This window comes from Neltuma alba, unplaced genomic scaffold (genome assembly GCF_004799145.2).
Source record: "Neltuma alba isolate B1F8T4 unplaced genomic scaffold, ASM479914v2 tig00011543_pilon, whole genome shotgun sequence".
In the NCBI taxonomy this organism is placed as follows: Eukaryota; Viridiplantae; Streptophyta; class Magnoliopsida; order Fabales; family Fabaceae; genus Neltuma; species Neltuma alba.
The window spans coordinates 690,075-698,763 of NW_021636205.1; positions in this window are offsets into that span (position 1 = coordinate 690,075).

Here is an 8,689-nt window from a genome sequence, read left to right on the forward strand (position 1 = left end):
AGTCCAACCAACCTAACTGCTAGCTGCCGGAGCTCCGATGCCGGCGGCTAGTTCCGGCCACTGCCAGCGGCCTTCCTTTGTTTTTTTTTTTTTTTCAAAAATAGGGGCGAAGTGAGGTTGGGGGGATTTGATCCCCAACTTAATGCTTCCCAAAATCAGGAATGACCATTGAGCCAACAAATTTTTGTTAACATTGTGATGCAAGAAAAAATATAAGTTCACTCATTTACTCTTTGTTCCAAGTGATAACAACAATATATTTGGAAATAACAAGTTCTGATTGTAAAATAATACGTGTGAAATGAAAATTTAACAATATGTTTTTTTTTATAACAACAAATTTTATTGCAGGTGATAACAACAATAAATTTGAAAATAACAAGTTCTGATTATAAAATAACAAGTTTGGGATTAAAATTTAACAATAAAAATAGTTAATATATTATTGAGAAAATTTGAAAATACTAAATATAAAGTATCAATCCATTTTGTCTATAATATTTATTTATTTTACCTCAAATAATTTTTATAGTGATTACATATATTAAGGAGTTTTTATTAATAGTTAGTTTCAATAAATATGATTAATAATGATATTTTAGATAAGATAATATCGATTTATTACAAATAAATAGTTTAACTATTTTTTAATATGTTCAAATTAGATATTTAACTCTTATATTGAGGATAGATAATATCAAATTATTAGGTTTGTTGGGAGTAATGTTGTTATTTTTCACTGTCATCTTTTCTCTCTCCACGGTGCGCTAGTAAATTCCTCGAATTAGTTTCAGTGTTGGAATGCCTTTTGCCCAAAAGCTCATCCGAAAAAAATTCCACTTGCCAAGAACGAATCTTTACCTCATTCCGATGCACTTTTTCTGTTGAAAACGTGCATCCAAACACACGAAGAGACAAGTAACAGATTAATTTTTATCATTTATGACTCATCGAATGTGGTAGAACTTAGAAGAGGTCCTTGATACTGTTCAAAAAAAGATGAAATGCTTCCGACTCATTCCAACCTCTTTTTTTATTCCCCTCTCTCCCCCTCTGTTTTCCACGAACCTCCCCACAATGGAAAAGGGCGTTTGGGTGACACCTCAAACTATGGTTTGGGATGTCAATCACCCAAACACCCCTTCCAAAAACTAAAACCATGGTTTTGGAAAAAGCAAAATTTTTTTGCTTTTGGAGAAAAAAGGGAGAGTGTGAGAGCCTATATGATATGTATCTTGTTATTTTTTTATAAACATATTTTTTGATAAACATATTTAATCTTATATTTTATAAATATATATACACATTAATTATTTATTAATTATATTATCTTATGTATTATTAATTATGTTGGTAAAAAATAAATTATTAACAATTTTATTCCTTCAAATTAAAATATATCATAAAATCTATTTTTCTATAATTATCATATTAACTTATGTCTTTTTTTTAGTAATTTGTATATATAAAAAGTGCTTCTGATAACAACTATCCAAACACTCTCACTTCTCAGAATCACTTTTTTACAAAATCTATTTTTCACAGAATCTATTCTCTCCAGAATCTATGCTCCAGAATCACTTTTCCAAACCACAGTTTGGTTTCATCCAAACACACCCTAAAGAGAAAGGGGAATTTATTCAAAAGAAAGAGCGGGAGAAAGAAGAATTTGTGGAGGGGAATAAAAAAAGAGGTTGGAATGAGTCGGAAGCACATCATCTTTTTCTTAACAGTGTCAAGGACCCCTTCTACCACATTCGATGAGTTATATATGATAAAAATTAATCTATTACTTGTCTGCTTGCTTGAGCCTGTAGCGTGACTTATAAACTACTTATTGACCAAAAGCTAGATTAGGCAATTTTAGTTGTGTTTGATTTTACTTTTGACCCATCTAATTTATAGGCTAAAAGCAATTTTTTTAAATAGAATTGTAAAAATACCAAAAATTTACTTATGAGTTGCGTAAAAGTAACTTTTTTTATAAAAAAAAAAACATTTGTGTCCCTATGTTTATATTCTTCTTATACTTTTCTGTCCATATTTCTTGTGCTTATCAATCAATATTTAGTTATTTATTTTTTATTTTCTTAAATGAAAATAATTTTGAACATAGTTTTAATAATATTTTTAAATTTTAAATTTTTTTTATATTTACATAAATTGTGTAGAATATATCGTCTGATTAATTATATAATAATACTTGATTCAAAAAATTTTATATTAATATGATTTCTAATTTAAATATATTTTATTCATTAAATACACCTTTTTCCTATTATAATAATTTAAAATTATTATATTATGTAAATTCATATTTTTAAATTAGTTTTTATTATTTAACAAAAGTTATACTCATTTTGATCATTCTACAAACTAAACTTATCTATTCAATCATTATCGAAATAACTTTTCTACTTTACAAATTAACTAATAAAAGTCAATGCAAACATAAATTACATTATCCCATCTAACTCTTACCCAACCTAACTTTTTTAAAAGCTAAATTAAAAATAAGTTACCTTTTCTACTATCAATCCAAACAGATCCTAAATAAGAACAAAAAGGAAGGATTGAGTTTCAACTATATTCATAATTGAGGAATTTTGATCAATTTTCCCAAATTCTTATATTTAAGAACTTATAATTCATGGTATTAAGATTTAAACATTTCAATAATTTTTACAAGAAATTGTTTTTCCTTTGGCATGAAAAATAAACGAAATCTACAGAGTAAGAAATGAGGGACCAAAGAAGCAAAGAATGATCACTTGCCTCAACATATATGTTTATCTCAATCTTACAGCTCTAAACATTCAGGTCCCGTTTGATACAAAACATTGAAAATGAGGATATGGACTGGGATTGTAGTTAAAAAAAATTATTAAAAAAAATCTTTAGTATGAGTCATTATTTGTTATATGAGACTAAACAAACTCATAAAAATAGGATTGGAGAATACCACTTCTCCTTGTGATATTTTCTAATCCCACATACATGACTTTATCTAATTTCATATAATAATTAACTTCTCGTGCTAAACACTATTTTCTCAATCCTAATCTCAATCTCAAACCCTCATTTTTAATGTCTCATACCATACAGTACCTCAGTGCAAACAGCAAAACTCAGCTAACAGAGCAGACTTCCACATCCATGGCCCATCAAAAAATTGAAGGAATTACAGAGACGTGACAATCTTTTTTGCAGACATGGAATCATTTTCTCGTTTCTCGGAGTGCTTCTCCGTTCTGGAGGTCCCTCAAAGAGAGAATGCAACGACTTTACAGCATGCGTTCGGTCCGATTTTGCGAGACCTTGAGAGGAAGAGGCGAAGGGTCTGTGATCAGAAGCAGGGATTTTGTGGGAGTGAGGAGGGTTTGAACGGATAATGTGGTAGACGAAGGCGACATTTTGGGGCTCCAGAAGCGAATGCAAGCGACGAGGTTTCTTGCTAAGGTCATGGGGTTTAGCGGACTTAGTTGCAGATCACAGTATTTGAGGAACTAGGGTTTAAGGAGGGTTCTCACCCGGACCAGAAAAGAGAATACTTGAGAATGAACATAAAGCAAGCAATATTAATAATTTTTCTTCAATAATAACTGGGCTTCTTCTAAAATGGAAAATCCAAACATCGCTGACCTATTTAAGATTTTGAGCCCAACGATGATTTTTTTTTTCTCCCCAGGCTTGCCTGCCTCCCCCTGAAATGAAGAAAAGAAGCAACAAGAAAGACAAAGCAAGAGATGCAGTGGAGAGAGAAGAGTAACTTCTCGGGGAGTTGAGAAGCGTGCTGCACTGGAAAAGCCGTTTCACACCTGGGGAAATGAATACTTATTAATTACTACTTTCAGTTCTAATTATAAAATCTTAATTGAAAACTATAAATGAGGTCCTATAATTAGGACCGGACGTAATAACAAGTAATGGTTTTTGAAATTTTCTAGAACTTGAATGCTTAAAAAAAGTAAGATCTCTTCTTTCTTTTTTTAATGCATAATGAGATTTACTTTTGTAATATTAGTTTTGAAGACAATAAAAACATATTTATATTGGTAATTATTTTTAGAGATTAAAAATATTATAAAAATTTGAATTATTAGGTATTTATTTTTTAAATTATTTTTGTACAAAGAAACATAATGATTTGTGGAAGAAAGATGACTTCAGGTTTCATCAAACATTACCAGAGAGGGCTTGTTTCCGGTTCGTCCATGAGTTTCGTTAGTTTTTTCTGGTTGTTTAGTTGGCTGGGCATTCTTTCTTTTTTTTTTGTTTCTCTGGGCCGGTCTTTGCTCATGGGTGATTCGGGGATAGTCCCCAAATAACCCAGGGGCAAAAGCCGGCCTTTTGCTACCTTGTAATTTTTTTTATCTCGAATAATGAAGTTGTCTTTGCTTCAAAAAAAAAATCATTATATATGTATATGATATTGTTTTTTATTTAATTATTATATTATTGATTCGACTAGCTGTTTTACCGATCTGATCGTTTGAACTGGGACCAGCTTAACTCTTTGATTCAACGTGTGGTCTAACTTTTAAAACATTGCATCAAATATAGGGAACTTGAATTGGAATGTAACCCCATGTTCTTGTATGGATGAAGGTTTTTCCGAAATGGTATTACCTCCTATCTTAAGCATAAGAGCCAGTAAGAAATTTAATTTGGTCTTAAATATAATAAATCAATTCGTTTTGTCTCTCATACTCATTCATTTCAAAATAGTTCTCATAGTGCATATTAACAGGTTTTTATTCTAATACATATTGTTAATAAGAATATTTGAAAGAAGATGATAGTTATTTATCACAAATAATTAATTTAATTTTTTCAATATTCATAAATTAGTTATTTAATTTTTATATTAAGAATTGGATGTAGTATTCTAGAAGACAGAACCAGAACCAGAACCAGAAGGAATGTTTCTTGGAATTGACCTTTCTCAAGCAAAACAATCAGGGACGACGTGACCCTTTCCATTTGGGTCCAAATATCAAGCTCCAATAGGGATTAAGGCATGTTTGGGTCCAATTTAAGTAAAGTGAAGTTGTTTTCTTCTTTATAATTTTTTGTTCCTTTCTTTTGATTTGACCTTGGAATATATTTCTATAACATTCATGATAAGGTCTTATCACATTGGAATGAAATTAATATTCAAACATATATTAGGGCTAATTTTTATGACAAGTCTATGATTGGTCTCAATTTATCTGGATTTTTAGCAAGTGAATGTTGAGTTCCTTACCCATTACATAATGAAATATTTTGGTTCTATATATTATTGGTTTATAAAGTATATATAATAGCTTAGATGTGTACATATGCAACGTTGACATGTGGGAATGTGTGATATGAAATGTAGTACCTTGACAAACTCAATTATTTTTATATATTTTGGTATCTTTTATATGGGTTTTGTCAACTTAATTGGTCTTTTTTTTGCCTTAATTGATTGTTCTTTGATTTATTTTATTTTATTTTGAATATTATTTTATAGGGGCAAAATTGTCACATTTTGGTTTAATTGTGACTAATTGATTTTTGAGGACAATTAATGCTACCTTATCTTTGAATTTTTGCTTGCAGGTTTTTGGAAGATTTTGAAAATAAAAAAATAAAAAAATAAAAATAATTTTAAAAAAAACAAAAGAAAAAAATTAAAAATAATAAAATAATAAAGGGGGGAGCAAAACGCTGCGTTTTGCTCCACCCCTAATATATATTATTACAATCTTCTTCATCTTGGCGGAGACCGAAGAACAAAACAGAGAAGCGGGTGGCGGCACGGAACACACACACGAAACAGGGGTGGCGGCGCTGAAATAGAAACTAACACACACACGACGCCGAATCACCTTCATCCGGAGAGCAAGGCACACGCGAGGCAATAGAAGACGCCGAACGCAACAGAAGACGCTGACGAGCTGGGCGCGGCGGAAGCTGAACACCAGCGAGCACGAGTCGACGGCGCCTGCGTTCTTCCATGGGATCCTGTAGCAAAATATTGATTGTGTCATTTCTTATGGCAATCCATGGCTAGAGCTTAATAATTCTCCGATTCAACAATAATGGCAGGAGCTTGGATCTTTAAGGGGAGTTCTAGTTGCTTTAATTTCTTACTCAATAATTGTTTAACAATTCCTAGGTCTTAGGATAGTTTTTTCTAATTATTGAGATAATTGTATTGCTTAATCTGATTATATTTGGGGATTATTGTGACTGGATTATTGTTTAGTATTTGACATTGGGCTGTTTATAGCTTTGATTTCAATTATGATGTTGTGGTTATGACATTTGTATTGATTTTGGAGTTAATATATTGTGATTTTCTAAGGTGGCTTAGAATCTTGGATCATATTGTCTTTTGCTAGCTTTAAATCTATTGTTGTGAATTTAAGGATTTAATTGAGCATTGGTTTTTAGTATCCTTAATTTCATTTTACTATTCTGGTTGCAGTTAGTAATTTGAATTTTAGGAAAATATTTTGTGGCAACTCGAGGTGGCTCGGTTGTTGGATTAAAAGCTTAATTATAATTTTTAATTCATTGTTTTTAACTCCCACATCTTTTAGAGTGATGATTGCCTACATTGTTGAATTAGAGGATTGATTATCATCAGTGTTATTTGTGTGTCTCATTTTCATTTCTTTCATCTCCATTCATTTTAATCACTTTTATATAAAAACAAAAAAAAGTATTTTAATTTCAATTTGATTCGTAGTATTTAATTAACAGCTTTTCAAAATCAAAAATCTCTTTTTATAGTTTAGGTTACTTGCATTCATTTACTAGGGTTTAATTTCGTTTTCGGCTCCTCAAAGTGAAACGACCCGAGTTTTGCACTATATTGCATTAATTCGGTTAATTTTTGGAGTAATCCCAAAGCGACAATTATATGTCACATAATGTTTGTCTCAAAATTGTCTATATGCTTGATCATGGAATTCTACAGGCTGCATCATGTGTTTTCCTCATACTCTTTAGTTCTTTGAAAGATAAATTTTCCGTGTGATAGAGATTTAAAAGACAAATGTAATATCAAAATCTAAAACAATAAAATCGGTAAATCTATATATTTACATTAGATAATACTGCATCATGTGATTAAAAGGCTTGCTTTTTTTTTTTGTTTAAAAAAAAGGGTTATTTACATCAATTCGAACTCTAAAGGGTTTCATTTTGTTGAGGATTTAATTGGAATTGTGTTCCACCATTTCAATATAAAACTTTTATTGACATTTTAGATCACACTACCTCTCATCTTAAATATAAGAACTAGTTAAATTCAATGATTCAAAATATAAGATGTATCGCAATCTATTTTATTTCCTATATTTATTTTTTTCCCAAAGTAATTCTTATAGTGATTGCATGTGTTGAAAGATTTCTATTCTAATATACATGATTAATAATAATGGTATTTTTAAAAAAATAATATTCATTTATTACAAAAAACTAACTTAATTAATTTTTTTAAGGGTTAATACAACCTTTCGTTCCTCAAATTTGGCCTCATTTTGGTTTTGGTCCATCATATTTGAAACTATAGGTTTTGGTCCGTTAAGGGACAGAATGTTTCATGTTTTTATTTGATTATAGGGACTAATGTTTTATATGAAAGGAAATTTGAGGGATCAAAACCTATGATTTGAAATTTGAGGGACCAGAACCAAAATGAGAATAAACTTGAGGGACCAAAGTTTGTATTAACCCTTTTTTTAAATATTCATAAATTAGTTGTCTAACTCTTATATTAAACAATGGAGGTAATAGTTACTAATTTGCAGATTGTTTTCTCACCCCATGCTTAATGAATTTCATATAGCGATTTATTTACAAACAAGATCTCCCCTTACATATGGTTTTGTTCACCCAACATTGATATATATATATATATACACTATGTATATATTTAACCATCGAACACAAAATCATCGATGTATTCTTCTGTCTAAATTCATTAAATAAATCGATAAATCGATAAACATGAACTTATCATACACTCTCTAATCATCGTCAGTACATATCCGCTTACTACCTAGGAAATATTATTCGCTGAATGTAAAATATAAACTCCACTTTATATTATTCATACGCAAATCTGTGCACAATACAGTGTATTGGAAATCAGAGAGAAGCCGCAAAAGATGATTGATAAAAGAGGGGATAAAGACTATTAAGCATTCAATTGATGAGAAAATTCATACAACAATAAAATTTTTACCTTAATTCACTTAAACAATACCAGTATTATAAAATATAAAATTATAACACCAACCAGATTCCACAATATATATGTATTTATCTTGTCTTTAATATAACATCTAATTAACTAATTTGAATAGATTAAGAATGTTAGTTAAATTAGTTAATAAATATTTTTTCTAAAACCCTAATCATCTTCCTTAATTCCCTCCTCCTTTTCTGCTTGATTATTATTAGAAAATATCAATAGAGTTAATTTGAGAAAAAATTAATAAGCATATAAAATAGATCTTACATATAGGACTAATATTAACTTCCTAATTAGATTATATATTAAGGACGAGGAGTATATGTATTCATACACACACACATATATAATATTCTCCCAGTCGTCATCTCTCCAGTACTCATTAACAACATGGCAGAAGCTCATCATCCCTCTGAACCTCTCTCCCTCTCCTTCTTCCTCGTCACTTGCATT